We start from the raw sequence: 21,829 nt of genomic DNA, 5'->3' as shown, positions 1-21,829 counted from the left end.
AGTCAAGAGCACAGGGGAGGCCAGATGTGGTAACTGTGGGGAGCGTGCATGGAGAGGGAGGAAGGAAGGAAGGCAGGAAGGCAGGAAGGCAGGAAGGCAGGAAGGCAGGAAGGAAGGAAGGAAGGAAGGAAGGAAGGAAGGAAGGAAGGAAGGAAGGAAGGAAATCCTCAGTGGACTGGGAAGGAAGGAAGGAAGGAAGGGAGGGAGGAAGGACAGAACAAATTAAGGAAAAGCCCTTACAGACAGAAAGGAAATCCTCCATTTAGAGGAACCATCCCATATTCTGATCAAATAAGGGAAGAAAGAAGCTACATAGAGAAGCAATCAGTTGTATAACCAGCTTCTGAAATTTGACCTTAAGAATTTTTTAAAAATCTAAGGAACATGAACAGACTAAAACTCCAACAACAGACTTTAGAAAAAGATTTTTCGTGTGGTTTTTGGTTGGGAGGAGGAAACAGAACACACGGCACAGTGAATTTCCTTACCTGCCACCTTAAGAGCAAAAAGTCCACCACCTTAGGCAGCGTAGTCTCAGGACCCTGTAAGGTGCCAGGTGCATGATAGATCCCAGGAAATGTTTGCATTGGTACAGCTAGAACTGGTCAAGGCAAAGTAATACAGAGCTCAAAGGATGAGCAAGTCAATCATTAAAAGATCAGCAGCTCACTGTATAGCAGGGTGGGTTTTTTTTTTTTTTCAGATGCTGAAAGTTTCTCAATATCAATATCAATATTGCTGATTTTACCCATTTCTCTATATTTTTACGAGAGTGCTCACTTATCAATCTACCCACTCCCTCTCTCTCTCTCACACACACACACACACACAGAGAAAGGCATTACAAAAACCACACAACACACACACAGACAAACCCCATGAGGTGGGTACCACATTCACATATATAGACAGGGACACTAGATCTAGGACCTAAGTGACTTGGCCAGGGAGTGCCAGCAGTAGGTGATGGGGCCAGATGTCTGGTCCAGGTGGAAACGGCTGTCCGCATCTCATCATGTCAGCTCTGGAAGTCCCACAAGCCTGCCAGGATCAGCGAATGCTCATGATGCCACCTTCATTCCTGGTGCTCACACCAGCCCTTGCTTTCTGGAGTGCCCCATCCTGACTGGCAGCATTTTTATCTACAATGTAGCATTTTAAGATATAGATATATTTGAACGTCTTTTGTTTTCTTATGGGAGTCATGCACTTGGACTTGTTCCTTCTCCCGGTGTACTGGAGGCAGTCGGGGCAGGATCTCTGAAAGGGAAGAGCTGTGCCCGCTGGCTGAGGCTCAGCTCGGAAGCTGGGTGGGGAGGGCTGGGTGATGTCCTAACAGGAGGGGGGACATGGGGCTGGTGGTTCTAGGTGCATCACAATAGCATGAGCTTAAAAAACTGAGCCCCTGTTCAAGGGCTGCACTCCGCCTTTCCTGCTGGGAGCCCTTTGGAGCATGCATCTTGTAGGTCTCAAGACATGTCTGGTAAGCCGGAGCCTCAGCGAGAAGAGATGCGGGGCTGACAGAAAAAGAAATTTTCTCAGAGATAACGTACCCAGGAGCCTGGCTTAGAGGCCCCAGGGCCTGATCCTTACATCCTAGCCCATCCACGGCTCCTACCACTACATAACAGCTCCCCAGCTGACATTTCCAATGTCTTCAATCCCCGCTGGAATGAACAGAACTTCCCATTAACAGGCATACCATCCTGTCCCTGAGCATTCCTTACTTGGACAGGCAGTCCTGTCTCTCATTCAGTGCATTACTTGTTCATCCGTGTTTATGTGGCCTCTTTGCTGGTGGGTCTATGACCTTGGCTTCCTCAGATGGGTCATCATGCAGTCTAAACAAGTGACAGTGCCCAGGGATGATCCCCTCAAACCAGAGATTGAAAACCTTGAGGCCAGGGCGCCTGGGTGGCTCAGTCAATGAAGCATCTGCCTTCGGCTTAGGTCATGACCCCAGGGTCCTGGGATGGAATCTCACATCGGGCTTCTTGCTCAGCAGGGAGTCTGCTTCTCCCTCTGCCCCTCCTCCCGTTCATACTCTCTATCTCGCTCACTCTCTCTCTCAAATAAATAAATAAATCTTAAAAAAAAAAAAAAAAAAACCTGAAGGCCAATTAAAACCAACAAAAATCTTAAAGTCTTCTTGGAATGATGCAAGCTGAGCCAATTCATACTACATAGAAATATAAATCAGAAAAACGCTAATGGTATTTTAATAGGGATGGCATTGGAAGTGTAAATTGCTCTGGGCAGGATAGACATTTTAACAATGTTTATTCTTCCAATCCATAAGCATGTAATGTTTTTCCATATTTTTGTGTCTTACTCAATTTCTTTCATAAGTGTTCTGTAGTTTCTAGAGGATAGATCCTTTACCTCTTTAGTTAAGTTTATTCCCAGGTATCTTATGGTTTTTGTTGTTATTGTGAATGGAATCGATTCCTTAATTTCTCTTTCTACAGTTACATTGTTAGCATCTAGAAAAGCAACTGATTTCTGTGTATTGATTGTGTATTCTACCACATTGCTAAATTGCTGTATGAGTTCTAGTAATTTGGGGGTGGAGTCTTTTGGTTTTCCACATAAAGTATCATGTCATCTGCGAAGAGGGAGAGTTTGACTTCTTTGCCAATTTGGATGCCTTTTATTTCTTTTTGTTGTCTGATTGCTGAAGCTAGGACTTCTAGCACTATGTTGAACTATAGTGGTGAAAGTGGGCACCCCTGTCCTGTTCCTGATCTTATTCTTGTCCATTGATAATGATATTCACTGTGGGCTTTTCATAGGTGGTTTTTATGATATTGAGGAATGTTCCCTTTATCCCTATACTCTGAAGAGTTTTAATCAGGAACAGATGTTGTATTTTGTCAAATGCTTTTTCTGCATCAATTGAGAGGATCATATGGTTCTTGTCTTTTCTTTTATTGATGTGCTCTATCATGTTGATTGATTTGCAAATGTTGAACCACCCTTGCATCCCAGGCATAAAACCCACTTGGTCGTGGTGAATAATCCTTTTAATGCAGTATTGGATCCTATTAGCTAGGATCTTGTTGAGTATTTTGGCATCCATGTTCATCAGGGATATTTGTCTGTAAATCTCCTTTTTGATGAGGTATTTATGTTTTTAGGATGAGGGTAATGCTGGCCTCATTGAAGGAGTTTAGAAGTTTTCCTTCTGTTTCTATTTTTTGGAATAGCTTCAGTAGAATAGGTATTATTTCTTCTTAAATGTTTGGTAGAACTCCCCTGGGAAGCTATCTGGCCCTGGACTTTGGTTTGTGGGAGGTTTTTTATTAGTGCTTCAATTTTGTTACTGGTCTATTTAGTTACTGATCAATTTCATTAGTGGTCTATTCAGGTTGTCTATTTCTTTCTGTTTCAGTCGTGGACAGCTGCATATAGAAGAATGAAACTGACCATTCCCTTACACCATACACAAAGATAAACTCAAAATGAATGAAAGACCTCAAGGTGAGACAGGAATCCATCAAAATTCTAGAAGAACATAGGCAGTAACCTCTTTGACTTCTGCCACAGTAACTTCTTTCAAGACACGTCTCCAAAGGCAAGTGAAACAAAAGCAAAAATCAACTTTTGGGACTTCATCAAGATAAAAAGCTTCTGCACAGCAAAGGATACAGTCAACAAAACTAAGAGGCAGCCCATGGAATGGGAGAAGATATTTGCAAATGACACTACAGATAAAGGTTTGGTATCCAGGATCTATAAAGAACTTATCAAACTCAACACTCAAAAAACAAACAAGTCAAAAAATGGGCAGAAGACATGAACAGACACTTCTCCAAAGAAGACATACAAATGGCTAACAGACACATGAAAAAATGCTCAGCATCATTAGCCATCAGGGAAATTCAAATCAAAACCACATTGAGATATTACCTTACACCAGTTAGAATGACAAAAATTAACAAAATAGGAAACAACAAATGTTGGCGAGGATGTGGAGAAAGGGGAACCTTCTTACACTGTTGGTGGGAATGCAAGCTGGTGCAGCCACTCTGGAAAACAGTATGGAGGGTCCTCAAGATGTTAAGAATAGAGATACGCTATGACCCAGCAATTGCACTACTAGGTATTTACTCCAAAGATACAGATGTAGTGAAAAGAAGGGGCAGGTGCACCCCAATGTTCATAGCAGCAATGTCTATAATAACCAAACTGTGAAAGGAGCCAAGATGCCCTTCAACAGATGAATGGATAAAGAAGATGCAGTACATATATACAATGGAATATTACTCAGCCATCAGATATGATGAATACCCACCATTTACATCAACATGGATGGAATGGAGGGGATTATGCTAAGTGAAGTAAGTCAAGCAGAGAAAGACAATTATCATATGATTTCACTCATATGTGGAACATAAGCAATAGCATGGAGGACCACAGGGGAAGGGAGGGAAATCCAAAGGGGGAGAAATTAGAGAGGGAGAAGAACCATGAGAGACTATGGACCCCGGGAAGCAATCTGAGGGTTTCAGAGGGGAGGAGGGTGGAGGGGAGGGGGTAACAGGATGATGGGTATTGAGGAGGGCACGTGTTGTGATGAGCACTGGGTGTTATACTTAACTAATGAATCACTGAACACTACATCGAAAACTAATGATGTACTATGCAGTGGCTAACTGAACATAAAAAAAAAAAAGAAATATAAATCAGACAGGTATTTTATAAATTGAAAAGGAGAGCCAATTTTGAAATTAAACTATGAAATATTTTGTCCATTTGTGTTCACTGGATTTAGGGCTTGCAGGTGTAGCATTTTCCACCATTATCTGAGGGTGTTTGTATTGTAAAACCAAAGTTTCTATCCTGTAGGTAATGCAAAGTGTCTGATAAAACTTAAATGGTGGCAATGACCTTTGTGAGGAGGATCAACATGCATCGAAAACCTTTGTTTGCCACTCTCCAAATAACACAGTTCGCCAATTTGCAGTTGCTTTGCCCCTCCAGAAGACACCATTTTCCTTAGTATCCGCCAATCTGCTCTTACATTATCCTATTTTTCTGGGGAATAAATACTGATTTTTAATGCATGTGAGCTAAAAATATTAAATATACATATACCTATGCTGTGACTTTGGGCCATTTTTTCTTTCTCTCGAAAATGGCACAAAATCATAAATGATTCATTTCACTGAGGAGCTAGCTATAAACATATCACTAGATGTTCTGATCTTTCCATTCAACAATATTGGGATATTTGGTGGTAATAAATTATTAAAGATGCCTCGGTCAGGAAAATGTCAGTGCCTCTTTCCTGAAGTGACATTATTTCTGTTTAGAAAAGAGCTGTCAAAAGAGAACGGGAAGAACAGCAAGAGTTAAGGAAAACATCTTTTAGTTTTGTCGATGTCAAAAGTTTCCTCAAGGTCCAGGGGTTGATTTCTAAATGGGTGTTTGTACAGAAGTGTCCAAATATTTGTAAGGATTCAAAAATAAAGTAGTGAGCGCTAAGGGCACTTAGAGATGTCTAGAAGGGGAAAACAAAGGTTTGTTTCTCTAACAACTTGCTACTAAAATTAAGGACCAGTGAAATATTAAGCACAGCCACTGGATTCAATCCATCACAGACTATTATCCATTAAAGATGATTATGTAACAACAGCATTATCCAGCTGGTGGATACACGGTTCAGATTGCAAGAGCACAGGGCCTGATGCTGGGGGCTCCCTGGGGAATGTCATCTAAATTCATAAAACAAGCGGGGCAAAGTTAGGTGCTGCACTGGATGTCCAAAAATAAGATGCAATAAGGGTCCAGAGAAGAGAAAGAACTTGGCAGGTACCTAGCTGGCCCTGGAGCTGAAATTGTAAAGAGAGGTAATATTTGCGAAGGAAAAGGGCAAATCTTTATTTTTTAACACACATAAAGCATAATTTCCCATCTTAACCCTTTTTAAGCGCACACTGCAGCGGTAGTGTTCACGGCCCGCACCTTGTCGCGCTGTAGATCTCTAGAACTTCGCATCTTGCCACACTGCAACTAAACCCAGTGATCGGCTCTCCTCTCCCCTCCCCCCAGCCCCTGGCAACCACCATTCTACTTTTCGTCTCTATGGATATGCCTACTTTAGAATCCGCAGGTAAGTGGAGTCATACAGTATTTATCCTTTTGTGGTTGGCACTTTTCACTTAGCATCATGTCCTTGAGGCTCCTCCCTGTTGCAGCGTGTGGAAGAATTTCCTCCCTTTTTTAAGGCACAACAATATTCCAGTGTGTGTACAGACCACATTTTCTTTATCCGTTCTTGTGTCAATGAACACAGGTCATCTCCACCTCTTGGCCTCCATGAATAATGCTGCTATGAACATAGATGTGCAAAGATCTCTTTGAGATCTGCCTTCAATTCTTTCGGGCATATTCCCAGAGTGGGACTGCTGGATCATAAGGTAATTCCATTTTAATATTTTTGAGGAACTTTGAAAAGGAGCAAAACTTTTGGGAAGGCAGCTCCGAGATTCAGGAAGGTTATGGCCAATCAAGGTCAGCGGATTCTAAGAGGGGACCGCAAGTGGGGCAGGTAAAAAGGAGCAAACTCACAAAGCCCCAGGAGATGGGCAGAAACATGCGAGTCCCACGGAGCAAGCCCTGGGTGAGGCAGAGCAGCTCCATGCCGGGAGGCGGCATGGCGAAGCAATATACTGAAAAGAGCAGGTTATCAATTCATTTCTCAAGCACATGTTACATGCCTCACATGGGTGCACAACTATTCTAGGCGCTGGGGGCCCCGGCAGTGAACATTACCAATGAACACAGGCTGCAATTCTAGTGGAGGAAAAAGAGGATACATAAGCAATTGCGCGCGCCCATGCGTGTATATGTGTGTGTGTGTGTGTTCATGAGAGTGTGTGTAAAACAAACCAGGATGATGAGTGCTGTGAAGAGGGTTTTAAATAGGTGGAGGGCAAGGTAAGCTCTGAGCAGACACTGGAGTGGAGCAGAAGAGCAAGGCTGATGAATATCTGAGGTTAAAATACTCCAAGCAGCAGCAACCGCGGACGCCAATGGCAGGAGGTGAGACAGTGCAGGTGTGCCTGGGGAAAGGCGGGAAGGACAGTGGGGCCACAACCGGGGGGTAAAGGGGGTAGGGACAGATTAAGAAGGGCTGACGGGCTGTCAGACCACCTCAAGGACTCAGGCTTTTACCCTGTGTGAGGGGAAGGCATTTGGGAAGAACCCTTCTCGCTGCTGCATGGGGCACAGACAGGAACGTAGCAGGTGCGGGATGAGAGCATCCGGTTGGGATGCAGTCGGAGACCAGGCATGAGAAGGTGGCCTGGACTCAGGTGATATGGCGAATCTGGTGACAAACTGTCGTATCCTGGCTGTATACAGAAAGAAGGGTTGACAGGATTTACTGACAAGATGGATGTACAAAGCAAGAGCATCTTATGTGACTCCAAAGTTTTTAGCCCAAGTGCCTGCAAGTTTGGCATTGCAATTACTGATGTGTGAAAAGGTGGTGGGGGAGGAGGCTGGTCTTTTGGTGGGGTATCAGGTATCTCAAAAACAACTGGATTTGCAGAAGTATGCAATTTGGACTGGAGCCTGGACACGGAGATTGCTGCACTGACTGGGGTCAGCAGGGGCTCGGGGAGACTGCCCTAAGGGGAAATGACAACCCCTGCCCACAGACCAAAATAACAACTCAATGAAATCTCGGAGGCTCGGGATCAGAGACGGGAAGAGGTGCAGGAGGATAGGCTTAGGTCTTGTTAAACTGCACCTTTTCCAGTCCCATTACTATGTGACTCTAGCAATTCCATTGCTAAAATGCAAACCCATGTAACTGCTCTGATGAGGTTTCCGTACGCTGGCAAGACCCGGTGACAAGATTTTGCTGTGCGTTGTGAGAAGGGAGGACTGCATACTCAATTGAAGCTTGCATTTTTCCCAAAGTACTCGATAAAGGCGGGCTCACAAATGCAAGTTTTCAAGAGCCTTTCACCTTTCTACTTCAGCTTTTCGCAACTGTACAAAGGACTCCATTGTGCCGAGTCAAGTCTCAGGGTTGAGGGGAGTGGGACCCTTTCTCAATAAGGGTATTGACCAGATGAGGAAATGTTCTTGGACAATGTATCAGTTCCATGGGTAGGAGCATTTGTCAAAACTGACTTGAGTTGTATAATTACAATCTGTACATTTCTCTGTATATAAGTTATATCCCAGTTGAAGCAATGGTCGAGCATATTGGCCAGAGGGTAGGAGGCTTGAGGGGCAACAGATGGGGCTGTGATTTCTAGTAGAAATCATGCCAGTAATCAAGTACCAGATCAGGACACTGCTAGTCCCAGCTCAGTCCAGGCCAGTCCCAAGTCACTGCAAAGAACCATGGGCGAAGAACCCCAGTCGAGGGAACACACCAGAAAGGGCTGCATATGCAAGTGCAGAGCAACTGTGAGTACCATATACCCAATCAAACCAGAAAACCCTGCCAGGAAAAAAAAAAAATCAAGGTAAAATTGGATCAGGTCTGAGCCCACATGAAACAAAGTTTGCAAGAGACAAGGTAAAAGCAAACCCAAGCCAAAGCACGTCCAGGGGTTGGCATGATAGCAGGAGCAAGGGCGGGGGGCATGAAGTAGACCGGACGGGCATGTGCCTTCCCCCAGGCACGCAGCAGACTTGCCACCTACTAACCCCACTCCAGCAGCCCTGTTTGTATCTTCTTATTAAACTGGACTAAAAAGAAGTGATACCTTTTCTTTCTTTTTAACCCATTAGCTCACAATGACTCTAACCATCTATTAACGATGGTTGCAGCGAAGCAAAAACAGAACAATGATCTCTTATGCAGACAGTTCCTAGCGGTCCTGGAAAAGTATGTTTGAACACACAGGCCTGATCACGTGTGCTCTCCTCCACGCCCAACCCACCCCGACCCACCACAATGGAAGGATTGAAATGACAATGGTATTCATTCATAAGGAAAGGAAGAGTGTCAACAGGTGTCCCAGGGAACAGGAAACATCGATACATTTTGGAAGGCGCAGAGTGGACAGGAGTGGTGCAGGGCCTGCAGGGGCAGAGAGTGAAATGTCTGCAAAGGGGTGATATTGATGAGAAGGGACGTGTCTCCCCTACAGTACAGAAGTGCTGATTGGGGTCACTCTAACGGGGAACGCTGGGGAGAAGCTGACAACAGCAGGTCCTGTTTCAAGTCTGCACACAGCACCATTGGGCACCCCCTCAGTCCTATTCACCTAACCCGTGCAGCCAGGTAACCACCCCTCTCCATCTGCCGTGGGAGGTAAGAAGGTTCCTGTCCGCATTTGGGGACACGAGGCAGAGAGGCAGCAGGATCACAGGCTGAAAACAAAGATTAAGTGAAAACTCCACCTTGAGATTTAGGACTCCAGCCTGAGTCACTCATCTGGCTCCTGGACACATGCAGCCAGGCGGAAATGGTCACGTACAGAGAAGCTGTATGGCTCCAGGGGACACACCTGTCCTGCCTGCCTCCCCCACAAGGGCATATTCCACTAGTCCCTAGTTGAGGAAAAATGAGGCCATAATTCCAAGAATAACAAATAGGAGTGTAAGATAGGAAATGCAATCAAATTATGCCTCTTGACTCATTAGTGAAAATCCTTCCATAGTGTTATTTAGTTGATTGACAGCCACCGTCTGACACAGAAGACGATACAGGAAGAGGAAGGATGGGCTGGCGATGGTTTAAGACAGCTAAACCCTCAAATCATGAAAAAGGCAACAGATACTATCTAAAATCATAAATTAACGAATAGTAGTATATGTGCATAATTAGGAAATACAGAGGTGAATAGAAAAACGAAAATGTTGGAAGCGGCTTCCCCTAATGGGGACTGGATGAGGAAGATGAGGGCCGCCAGAAAGAGCTATCTCAGAGCTCTCAGGACAGAGCTGTCTCCCACCTTTCCTGCACCTGCTGGAAGGCTCGGGGACTCTGCCCCTGTGGGCTCCCTCCAGCTGGGCTCAGCCTGGGGTGGGCGCCATGCTCCCAGTGACCCTCAGACCAACCATGGATGGGAAGCAGATGGCAAATATTCCAACTCCTTCAGCCCTTTGGGGGGGTCAGCTAAGGCGTGTCCTCCCCAACGCCAGAGCTGCCTGGTGGGCTTAAGCCCCAGCTGCACACAGGATCATCCTGTACATCAAAGCTCACTGAGTGGCTCCCTCCCTTCCCTTCCTCTCCCACCTTCCCACTCATCGACCAGTGCTCCTAGGGATCACCTCCCAAGAAAACCACCTGCACCCAGCCTTTGTGTCAGGCTCTGCATCCTGTGCACCCTAACACAAGCCATTTTTCAGTATAAGCCTTTCAGAACTACAGGTATTTGATGCCATCAATGATGTCCATGTATTACCTGGATAAAAATGAAATTTAGCCTTGAAATTGTATAAGAATGGGTGATCTTTGGCAATCATGCCACACTGTAGCTATTATAATATTATTAATTGATTCATAACCCAAGTGAACTTGCAATAGATTCATTATAACATTACAGGTTTAGTTAATAAGTCAGGTAGCAGAATTTCCTAGTGGAATTAAAAATAATCTCCTAATACCTATTACTTGGCATTGCTGCCTTCTGAACAGGTATCTGGGAAGGTGGGCTCGCTACCAACATGGCAGCTAGAGGTTCTGAGTCAGTCCCATTGTGTCAAACAACGGGTTTTCCTGTGATTTCTCTGTTTCCACATTTGTCCCTCCGCTGGAGCTAATATTTGCTTGCTTATTTGTTTTTCCCCCATAGATTTTGAGAGGTGTCATCTAATTTGATAGCATATTGATTTTACTGCTTATAAAGTATTATTGTTCTGGGAGTTTGACCAAGGGCCAAAGGACCATCAGTTGATTGGGATTTACATGAATCCCAGCTTTCTATGTAATGGTATTGTGGTTAGTTTCTAAAATCCTCTAAGGTTGATAGTTTGATATTTTTGACTTTTTCATCAATTCACGTGAAGATTAATTACTGCATTACCATCTTATCAGCAGAAGCCTTACTATTTCCAGCCAAGGACTCCATTGGTCAGTGTGTGGTGAGCCAGCCAACGCCACAGCTCCCAAGACCTGGTGGTTTGTCAGCTGGGATTGATCACTCAGGCAGCAGGAGAACTGAGATGCTCTCCAAATCTAGCACAAAGACACTTCTCGGTAGTGCCAGGGAGACGTCAACTATCAGAACATCATCCCACACCCATTTCACCAGTCCTAGCACGCAACAACTCTGGATCTACCTTGCTAGCAGCTTCACTGCTCAGAATGCAAAGCAAGTCCCATCCGCTCACACATAACCACCATGCAAGCAATACACCAGCCACACCAGCTTCGGAGCGTTGTGTCCAAGGGGCTCTGAGCCGGAAGGAACTCAGGTTCGAAGAGCCTTTGTTCAAAAGGAAGGGGAGGCTAATAGAGGAAAAGATATAAATGCAGCATATTCAGGGAATTCTGGTCACCCCGCACTGATGATGGAGAGCTGAAGTGAGGGAAGAAGCTGATGGATTTGGTCTCAGAAGGACGGCACAGTTAGAAGGCAATGGGTGCGAGACAGAAGACAGATGGTGGACGAAACATAGCCCAGCGTTGCCAATGGGAGCAAAGGTGAGTTCTGGAAGAAGTAAACTGGTAGGTTTGGTGTACTCCAGGGAGTTTTTGGAACCGAGTTTCCAACAGGTGACTTGCCATATTACTAATTGAGGCAAGTGCGTTAGGAATCCGTCACGGCGGGGAAATGTCAGAAGCCTGGTGCTCCTCCATGTCCTCGAGGCATACAGGGATTCTCTTATTATATCTTTGTTAATGAGGTTGAGAAATGGATGATGGCTGGTGGCAGGATAGATGGACCGGAAGCTGTTAAACAAATGGGCATGCACACGGGGCAAGATTAATCAAAGTTAACCTTTCGAGAGGCAGTTAATGGTGCAGTAAATAATCCTGACAAAGAACTTGAAATTCGGATGTGGGCCTGCAGTTACCAGCCGGACGCAGCATGAGCCTCAGTGTTCCAATCTGTGCGTGAAGGCTCACGGTCATGCTAACATCCCAGAGCCGGCAGAGATGGGGGCAGCGCCTGACGTGGGCTTACACAGGCCCAGGACACTCGAGTACGCGTCCATCAAAGTCATCTCTGTCCCGTGGGTTCTGTCCTTACGGGTTTCGCGAAAATGGGCTCATTCATCTCATCACTTCATCCCCATATCGGGAAGTCATCTAGAGTTGAGAGCCTTATCCTCAAACAGATCTCCCCCAGTGTGATCTCTGTAATACAAAAAATATTCTCTAAATGAACTTTCTCTGCTTCACCTGTGTTTCACTTCCTTTGCTCAATATTTTGAGAGTATTTTCTTTGGCAAATGAGGAGTGAATTTGCAAACTTGATTATTTTTTGTTGTGGTAAAAAATGTACAACATAAAATCTACCATCTTGACCATTTATAAGCATATGTAACAGTAATATTAACTATGTGCACCTGGTGATGCAATGATCTCCAGAACCCGATCGTCTTGCAAATCTGAAACTCTGTGCCCGTTAAACAACAGCTCACCCTATTCTCCCCTCCCCCAGCTTTTCGCAACCACCGTGTTACTGTCTGTGCCTATGAATTGGCCCTTCGAGGTACCTCCCGTGAGTAGAATCACACAGTATTTGTCCTACTGGCTTATTTCACTCAGCACGATGTCCTCCAGGTACATCCATGTTCTAGCGTACGGCAGCGTCTCCTTCTTTCTTAAGCCTTAGTAATAATTCATTATATGCACAGACCACATTTTGCTTACTCGCTCATCCCAGGATGTACATTTGGGTTGCAACTTAATTTTTAAGTTTTTAATATCTGTTTTCATTGGATTCATAAAACAGGCATGCTATCTGGAGGACTGTTTTACAGTCACATGTGTTGAGCCTGAGAACTTGTGCCCAGGAGGTTGGCAAACCAGAGTCACAAGTGTCTGGGAGCAGGACCCGAAGGGAAGAGGGACAGCCCTGACAGTCACAAGTGCCTTTAAATTTGCCCCAGTCTTCAAACAGTGATTGGGACATCACAGCCATGTCCTCAAGTTGTATTCCGTAGGCTGCTTAACACAGGATTTCCCTCTGGGACAATCTCGGACTTCAGCAGCTCTGCAAATAAGGGAGAAAAACACTCACTGACACTCCCAGGGCACTAACATTCTCATTCTGCACTCGAGACTCTGAGCTTTTGGTTTTCCTTTTGATACACACTGAGTTGGTAGAAGGCTCTGGAATTCCTGGAATGGCTTTGCTCTTGTAGATCATTACAGAGGTGTGAGGCCACCTTCACCCCCTGCCAGGGTACAAGGAAGGGACTCTTACTTGAGCCATGAAAGGATTGAGGGGAACTTCATGAGACCCTTCTAGAATGGAAATTGTGACTTTTCAGCTGCACGTGAAGAGTTTTTTCAACATTGAACGAATCCTGTTGAACTATATTGCTGGCTCCACATTCTTCTTCCCATGCCCGTTGAACAGCCATCCAGACGGGGATGATCCACCAAGAGCTTCCCAAATCCAACTTGCCAAGGAAACCCCCTGGTGGGCCGGGGTTTCCCGGGAGGATGCTAGGAGCTGGGCCAATTCTAGACTGCTCCCTATAGGGTTTGTTTACTCCAGGACAAACCCAAGGTACCCCAAGCTCAGAAGAAAGTACAAAAGTTGGTCTCTACTCTGAAGTGAACAGAAACCTAGAGAGAAGTGGTCCAGATCCCTTTCACCCACATGACCAACATAAAGCCCCGCAGTGGATCATGGGGGTGGAGAGGAGGAGGAAAATCAGGAGGAAAACTGATCCAAATTGGAAACCAACACGTGACACGGCCAGGAGTCCGAGCAGCTCTCCTGAGTTTGCAGCCTGATCTTCTGTCCGCTTGAACTCAAGTTGTCAGCACAGGGCTGCACCCCACATGGGTCAACAAGAATGAAATCAGATGGCCACGGGTCCACCTTCTCTAGGAAGCCAAGACAGAGCTGAGTTTTAGAACCTTCTGTGAAGAGCATGGCTCTCAGGCAGATGACCTGGGCTTGCCTACCTCCCCAGCTTAGCCTTCTTACTTTGGGCAAGTTACTCACCTCTTCTGCCTCCATGCCCTCATCTGTGAAATGGGCATAAGAACCCATGCTCAGTCCTAAAACAGTGTCTGAAGCACAATCATTGCTCAAAATGTGTTTACAAGTACTCTTGGTGAAACTCGTCTTCTCCTCCCTGGGTCTTTCTCACAATCTCCCTGCAGGTGCCCAAAGCATATGCCCCCTCCCACCTCCCCCATCACAACCTGCACTCAGGAGAGAAGTGAGTCGCCAGTCACTTCTGCCAAATATGAATTTGTCACATGGGTGGCGTTTGCTTTTCAAAGCGTTATCAGTAGTTGTGGGCTATGATGCTATGCCCAGGGAGCACAAGGGGAATCGCCCAAGGGAAGGAGCAACCACTTCTCAGAGACTCTGAAAACGCTCCCTCTGGACAATGTGGGCAGCTCTTGTCTCCTGTGGCCACCGTCTGTGCTGTGTCTATGTCCCTGGTCCTTAAACAGCCCTGGGCACAGCTGGGTCGCAGATCAGCAAGGGTTGGTGTCCCAGCGCCGAAGCCCATGGGGGCGTGGACTCATTATTCTCTCAAAAAGAGCAACAACATTCCATGTACATGAAACGCTGGACTAGCAGGGAAGGCTTCTTTCTAACAAAGTCTCTCTGATACTGGTTTTTATTCAGTGGCTTAATAATTAATCAGCGGAAGGAGAGCTTCGTTTAAAGAAGGTGGATGAGAAATCAATGAGTAAATGTGCATCTCTGCCTGAGAGAGAAACGGGCCTCGACGGCCCGAGCTATGGAGAAAACTCTGTTGCAGACACGAGTCCCTCCTGCGTCCCGCACCTGCTCCCTGCGTGGTGCACACAAGGGGGATGTCGCCGCCAAAAATCAGAATTAAAAGGCACAGGTGCTCCAGATGGGCCATAGTGAGTGTCTTCGTCTCTTCAAAAATAAAAATAAAAGTAGCAAGGCCATTTCCCCAACCTCTCCAGTCCTGCATCCTGTAAACCGTTAGCGTAAGTGCAGAACAGCGAAGCTAAAAGAACATATACCCTTTGGAAATGTATTTCCAGCTGCTTCTGGGGAGCACAGTTAAGATGCGTCCGACACCACCCTCAAAACGCTGACTTTGCGTTTCAGTGGCTCTCAAGATTTAGCGTCCCTGGAGGTGAATATTGACCTCCTCGTTGCCATCGTCAATACCTGCTGGGCTTCTCCCTTCAATAAATCCCGCTCTCCACCCCAGTGAGGATTCAGGGCCTGCTAGGACTACGTTGGCTACAAAGGAAAACAAGTTCGTTAGGGAGGAGACAGAGCAGGAGCTGGTCACTCTACTCCACACTTTCTGGAAAGCGGGATCTGGCCAGCAGGTAAGTCCTAGAGAAATGTATTCGGTGAGGGCAGACTGCATTCAGCATTGCCCCATATCCTTTTGTGAATCCTTGCTTCTTGTATGTATTGTCCCTTTATCCTGATCCCCTTCCCAACCAAGGAGAACCATCTCTGTTCTAGATCTCTGATCCACCCCCTCATAACTACCATTCAGTCCTCCCGCTTCATCTACTAGACAGGACCCAGTCTGCCTAATTACAATGAGTGGCCGCCTGTGGCTTCATGGAGATCTTTTTGACATACTTTACTGCCAAAGGAATGCATTTATAACTGTGGGATTTTGCATAAACAGGCACATTCATAAGGAGATGTCTGGAGAAGGAGCATATGTGGTACTCCATTCTCTGGATTGAGTTCCAAAGAGTACCAGATATTTCCCCCAACTCCAGCTCATCCTCTAAACTCTGCTAGAGAGAGAGGAAATTTTGCACTCCTGAAGAGTTCCTTAGGATTCCACATGCATCTTCTCTTGGACACTAAGGGATCCTCCCTCACAGTTGGTCTTCCTTTTCCATGATCAGAATTAGGAAGCGGGTACAGAGGAGGGGGGCACAATGAGGCAAAGGGCAATGAGAACCTCTCCCCACCCCCCAGGGGAATAATGTCTGGGACTTGCCACATACAAAAGACTCGTAGAAGTGCTGTGGGGTGAAAAAAATATACAAACAATGGTGGGCTTGGGGACTACTTACACTTTTCCAGCTGGAGACTGCGTAACGTTGGTACAGTGGCCTTCTAAATATCCCATGAGGAGGAAAACAGAATTTCCCCAGCTCATATTTGATAGCGCTCACATCCTGGGCTCAGAATTAACTGAGTGTCTTGAAAGTTTGGCTTGGAAGTCTTTCTCAAATCTGGTTCATTCGAAGTTTGGTTTTCAGTCTGCATATTTACACCTGTCTGTTCAAACAGTCCTTCGACCTCATTGTTTTCCCTCAATTATTGCTTTTCCTTATATTGATTTCTCTTCCCTAAACCTACATACACATCATGAAAAATTTTCAGAGTTCAGTGATTTGCTAAATCACAGATCACTAGAGAGTGACCACTAGAAATTATCCATTCAGTTTTGTCGTCTCTCAGACCAAACTGGAGTCTCCACAGCTGACAAGTATGAACACACTCATGTTCTATTACCCACTCCTTCACTAGATAAGAAGGAATCAAGTCATAAAATGGAGGAATTTCAACCGATCGCCTCCCAGAGCAACATTCTAAAATGCCTAAAGCTGGCAAGAAGAGATGAGCGATCAATCAAGTCTTAAATTTGGTGTTTAATTTGACATTTACGCCAACGATCTTTGCACACTACATTTTCCCTCTTCTCTCTGTGCACATTTCCCTCCATCCTTGATTAAAAATAAATATTCAGTTTTTAGGTAAAACAGTCAAAGAAGTGATTTTAGAATGCCAATAGTATTGATCTAGGATACACTCATTTCATGGTGCTTTAAAAGGAAATGTGTAGTTGATTATAAATCTATCCTGGATGGTGAGTCCCCGGGAAGAAGGAGACACATCCGTCTCTGCCCAGTTTCCCAGCATCTCGGCATGGTGCTGGAAGCTCCCATCATTTATAAGTGTATTTAAAAATACGGTTCATTAGCCTCAGATATGGCAGGTAAAGGAAATCTCTACCTTAGTTTTGAATCCAATTATAAAATACCACAAAACAATCCCAGTCGCTGCAGAGGATAAGAACGATGGATTTGCGTCCACTGTCATAAAAGACGACCACGACAAATGTGTGTTGTTTTTCCAGTCACCCACCATGATTTCAAGACAGAGCTGGAAAACAGATTTTTTTTTAGCCTACAAAGTTCCTAAGAAATACAAAGACATCGGCAAAATAGAGTAGCGGGCTAGCTCTCTTTGAAAACCTGACAAAATGCATTTATCAGACTCATCTTGATGTCTTCAACAGACTCTCAGTCTGATAAACAAACAGGAGAGAACATCAATTCATCCTTTTATTTTTCAGCTGTGCTTTCTGGGTAAACGACTGTCCATCACATAAAGCCGAGAAGTACCTCTTTGATTGTGCTCACGTTTGATTAAGGAACTGTGCCGGGCAAACCAAAATATACCAAACTGTTAATTGCTTTTTAAAGGAGACTTATGACACTTTTAACAAGCTACATATCTTACTAAGCATTGTGAGGGTAGATGTTCTCATTCTGCTGAACGGTCTTATTTTGAGATTTGGGTCCCTAATTGCTTATAAACCATACTGTTTATTGAGTATTAACTCTGGCATGGTTGTTTATAATGGGAGCTTATGGCTTAATGCCTATAAAAAGCAGCATAAATGAGCTACTCTGTGCCTGTGGTGTCTCCCCTCCCGAAAACACACACACGCACACACGCACACACATACACACACACACGCGAGCTCACAGAGCCACACTTAAGTTCATCAGCTGAGAGAAGCAGAAGTATGGGCAAAATTATGCAGAGGTAAAGCTTAAGTGGCACGTTGCCTGGTAACCAGAAAGCCCTCTGTTGATTCACCAGGGTGTCGACCATACATTTTCCTCTGTACATTACCTACAATGAAAAGGTCGGTGACCCAATGAAATATCAGATTAAGTCAAACTATTAACTGGACAAATGCATTTAAAGTGCTCTTGTACCCTGGTTCCGTGTGATTAGTATACATTATGTTCTGCCAAGGCAAGCATGAATCATTAATATATTCAGAGTCGCCTGCTCTCTGCAATGAAACATAATAACTCAGCGCTGAGTAATGCAGTGTGCTGTGTTTATAAGATGTGGAGCCTTCAGTTAGTGTGATCTACGGTGTTGTTATTTTGTGGTGAGGACACAGGCTCCTTTTTTTTTCTTTAGTAAATAGTATTTGTCACTCCCCCTAAAGAAAAAAGAAAAAAAAATATTTCCTGGAAAAACTGGTTACCCGCGCACATTACTGCGTCTGCATGGGGGGAGGGGACAGAAACTTGGCCCCTAAATAGATGCATTGTTTTTCTACTCACTCGGGGAAGTTTTTTTCACCTCCTGCAGTTTAAAGTCACTCTGTCAGAGCCCCGAGCCTGCAGAATCTGAAGAGTTGAAATTAAACAAAAGCGAACGATCTCAAGGCAGCACTCTGGTGACTTCATCTGAACTGCAACCTCTCTTCATTCTGCTCTTTCTTGCGGTTGTGGCTTGGCAGCCTGGTGCATTTGCAGGAGAACACACGAACTGGGAATGTGCCCAGCTCTGTTTTCTCCCCGTACTGAGAACCAGAAATCTAGGGTTCATGAGCTCAGCCATTTCTGGCTTTGACCTCTGCTTGTATGAGGTCAGATGTGCCTGAGTTAAGCTCCTAGGGACAGATGTGACTGTTTGGTGGGACCTGGGTTCAATGACCGCCTCTGCCCCTAACTAGCCCGCTGAATCCATATGAAAGCATCTTGTGGTGGGAAGGAGAGGGGGAGAAAGGGTCTTCCCTGGAGTGGATGCCCACCATCCACTGGGACCCCGCTGCCCTTCCACAGTACCTAAGCACTACCAGCCGGAGGTACCACTGAAGGAGGTATAAACGCGTGATCCCGAGTCTCCCGAACTCTAAACTTCTGGCTTTGCAAATCTGACACACCTCCTGGTTTAGCTCGCTAGGAGGTTGCAAAATCTACGTTCAATTCATCTCTCTGAAACCTACCTTCATTTCGAAGACTGTGGCAGCCACGGGCACTCACTTTATAGAAACTGCAAAGCTTCTAATCCTCTACCTGTGCTACTCAGTTTCTGGGATTCTCCCTTCCTTTCAAAAATGTCCCCAAACTTTGTGATCTTCTGGGTCAATGAGCACCAGCTCCGCTGTTATGGGCTGAATGGCGTCCTCTTCAACATGCCTGAGTCGAAAGTCTAACCCTTTGTGCCTCAGAAGATGACAGTATTTGGAGAAAGGGTCTTGAAAGAGGTAACTAAGTTAAAATGAGGACAAGGAGTGGGCCTTTATCCAGTGTGACCGGCGTCCTGATGAGAAGAGGAAGGTAGGACACAGACGCGTAGAGAGGGAAGGCCACATGGAGGTGGCCACGTACAAGCCAAGGACGGGGGTTTCGAAAGCGAGCAACCCTTCGGAAACCTTAATCTCAGACTCCCAGCCTCCAGACTGGGAGAAGATAAATGTGTGTTGTTGAAGGCCCCCAGTCTGTGGCCCTGTAGGACAGCCCAAGCTGACTAATGCATTCATGCGTACAGCAATATCAGGTCGCAGGGAAAGAGAAATAAAAACATTAAATCAGGTGTTGGCCTAAACCTCACCGTGCTTTGGGGGAAATGTCACCTGTGGACAAAGATCTGTGCTTAGATAATTAGTGTCAAGACCAAGCTAACAGTCTTTAGTTTCTACCTTGGCCACCACGTGGTAAGAGTAAAGGACCTGGCTGTGCCATTTTGTCTCATACCTCTTGTGTTGACATCCAGGGCACCCCTGTTGGAAGGGAACACTGGTTTGTCAGTCGAGGGCATAAACATACAAACATGGGATACATTCTGAACTGAAAGGGACAGAGAGGGCGCCTGGGTGGCTCAGTTGGTTGGGCAACTGCCTTCGGCTCAGGTCATGATCCTGGAGTCCCTGGATCGAGTCCCGCATCGGGCTCCCTGCTCGGCAGGGGGTCTGCTTCTCCCTCTGACCCTCCCCCCTCTCATGTGCTCTCTCTCTCTCTGATTCTCACTCTCTCAAATAAATAAATAAAATCTTTAAAAAAAAAAAAAAAAAAAGAAAGGGACAGAGAGTGTCACAGGAAGGGAGAAAGAACCAGCGTTCGTCCAGCTAGAGGATGTACAAACGACAGGAAAAGACACCCCCGGCAAACCCTTCACTCCACCACGTCTCCACCTACTAGGGGTCACAGTAACTGTCTCCTTATGCTAACACGCAGAAGAGAGGTCATAAAACAATGCAGTGTATTTATTAGGGCAAATATGAAGCGGAGGCTGATGAATGTACCAAGGAAGAGCTATTAGCAGAATGATGAATTAAAGTTCTGTTTGCATTTCTATTGTGATGGATCCTCACTTGTTAGCTTAAGTAGCCCCCATGCTTTGATTATAGCTGTCAGCATATTAAAACATCCTCCGACCCTCAAAGGTGTAACGTCCAAATGTGTTTATGGACACTCAAGCACACTATCATTCACAAAAAGCGGATGCCTCCAAAGGAGTGAAGAAGTCGGGAGTTTAGGGGGTCATTCCAGTGGTCAGGAAAGGTACGATACGGATAGGTCCCTTTCTCTTCTCTCCTCACGCAGATCTGCTCCACTCCTTTGAGTCCATAAGATAAAAGGGTTTCCTCCGGGGAGATTCCCTCTGGCAGATTTGAAAGTGCAGACAGAAGGACAGAGGGTTGAGTGAAGGAGAAATGACAATGATGACAAGCAGGACAGGTCTAGTGATGGTCAATTTCAATGTCAACTCCGCTGGGTCACAGGCGTGCAGATAAACCCCTATTCTGGGTGTGTCCAGATGAGACTCACATTTGGATCAGGGGACTCAGCATGACTGCTCTCTTCGGCGTGGGGAGCATCCCCCAATCTGAGGAGGGCCTGAACAGAACATCAGAGGAAGAAGGAATGAGTCTTTTTTTTTCCCCCCCCATGTGGCTGTTTGAGCTGGAGCATCCCCATGTCACGTTCTCAGCACTGGGAGAGGTAGCCTTGGGCTCAGTCAGGCTGGCTCTCCAGCTTGCAGACAGTGGGACTTCTCACCGTCCGTACCCTATGAACCAAGTCCTCATAGTAAATTCCTTTCAGCACCCCAGATAGGTGGGATGAGCCTGGGGGCTGGCAGGCATTTGCAAGTCACTGAACCAACCTGGGAAAAGCCCGTGTGGAATTTAAGTCCTCTTACAAAATAAATACCCTAATTGTTCAAGCCACTTTCAGAAGCCACCGCTGAAAACATCCTAACACACACGACTCAGGATCATAGATTGGGGTAAATTGTGTGGCGGTTTCGCTAACTGGAGTTGGAAATTACAGAATCATTGGAGCTGAATGACCATCGGTTCGTTTTACACCTGAGAACACTGAGGATGGGGGGATACATGACTTACTAATTCTAGTGCTTGCACCCTGTCTTGCTCCCCCAGGCCCTGGGGAAGTTTAGGGGGTGAAGTCACGCTGCGAGCTGTCCCTGCTACCCCAGGCTGACTGCAGCTGCCGAGCCACGCGAGGTGGGACAGAGCCCCATGATTTGCTAAATGTCACTGAGCAGGACGCCACAGGGACCATTCGGGGATGTTCTTTCTTTCCTTTCCTCCCCTTCAAGTGGGTGCACGTGCGCATGCGCACACGGGCATTTCCTAGAAACATCTACATCTATAATTCAGGTCATTCTTCAAGCTCCTGAGGGAATTGGGGAAA

The sequence above is a fragment of the Mirounga leonina genome, unplaced genomic scaffold (genome assembly GCF_011800145.1).
Source record: "Mirounga leonina isolate KUSES-001 unplaced genomic scaffold, KU_Mleo_1.0 Mir_175, whole genome shotgun sequence".
NCBI classification, from domain to species: domain Eukaryota; kingdom Metazoa; phylum Chordata; class Mammalia; order Carnivora; family Phocidae; genus Mirounga; species Mirounga leonina.
The sequence above is the reverse complement of the archived record's forward strand: the minus strand, read 5'-3'. Positions refer to the sequence as shown.